We start from the raw sequence: 1,332 nt of genomic DNA, 5'->3' as shown, positions 1-1,332 counted from the left end.
GCTTTTCTGAGCACAGTTAATAGATATACAAAACGTTTTATGGAAGAACAAGAATTCTGAGAGATCTAGAGGAAGCTTAAAACCTATGACTACCCCTGAAAATGTATAACATCACTTCTACCACTTTTTGTGTAATAGTCAAATAGTTTACTATGATCGAATCAAATTCAAGGGAAAGGGCAACTGATGGAGAGTGACATGGTTACATTATTGAAGCTCCTGACGATTTAACAGGGCAAGCAAGAGATTGGTCTTATTACATCCAGTTTTGTAAAATATAATTTTTCACAGTCTTTTATCTGGAAATGATTCACTTATCTCTCATATGTAGCATAGTTACTCCCCAAATCTTATCAACACATGGATCTCATGATTGATATCAAATTTAAGAGAGGACAAGTCTGTGCAGCTCTGCATGTGAATCGTCAAATGCAAAAGAACAATTCTTTTTTTCTCAATTATCTTCTTAACTTCCCTATCATTGCTCTCCAGCTGCTCTGTAATCAGTTCCTCTACAGTGGGCATGCAGACTGGGAGAAGGCAAAGGAGGCAGAATATCTTCTTTTAGTAATGTCTGAGGAAAATATTTTGGCAAACGTTAATGCTCCTTTCTCTGTGTGTAGCTGGGGGAGTACATAGTCTCCTGTATTTGAACTGAAAATTGTGTGTCTGTGTGTGTGTGTGTGTGAGTGTGTGTAGTGGGGGTGGGAGCTGTCATGCCTCACTGATTCACAATATATTATAGCCCTCTTAGTGACCTACTTGAGTAGGTGTAAAAAAGTGGAAGGAGTTTCTAGGCTAGTTCAATTAAATTATAAACTCTCACTATAATTCAGCCAAACAAATGTATTTATCTAATCTTACAAAGATGGAACCTTAATTAGTAGACCTCCCCACCTTCATCCATGAGAGAAATTTTGTCCCTCTCCTTTTTGTTTCTGTTCTCTAAAATAAAATAATTTTTGAATTCAATCATTTTTTAAATTATACAGAAAGAATTCAGGGAGAGATCTCAAAAGATTGAAGCATATACTTTGCATGTACTAGGTCTTGAGGGTATTTTTTTTCAAGTTTAAGAACTTTTATTTCACTTTAAAATATTAATTACTATGGTTTAAATCACATATTTCTACAACAGTGCAAATATTTATGGTTTAGATGTAAACAGCTAATTCCTCAACTTCTTCAAAGTATTCAACATCTTCCACCAATGTCCTTATGTTACTTCACATCTACCTAGAATGAATGAATTATTCTCCATTCATTCATTCGCCTGTCTTGTTTGGTACTCTCAGCTCTGTATTGCAGGGCCAACATTTGTTATCATATGGT

Source organism: Sorex araneus, chromosome 2, assembly GCF_027595985.1.
Source record: "Sorex araneus isolate mSorAra2 chromosome 2, mSorAra2.pri, whole genome shotgun sequence".
Lineage (NCBI taxonomy): Eukaryota > Metazoa > Chordata > Mammalia > Eulipotyphla > Soricidae > Sorex > Sorex araneus.
The sequence above is the reverse complement of the archived record's forward strand: the minus strand, read 5'-3'. Positions refer to the sequence as shown.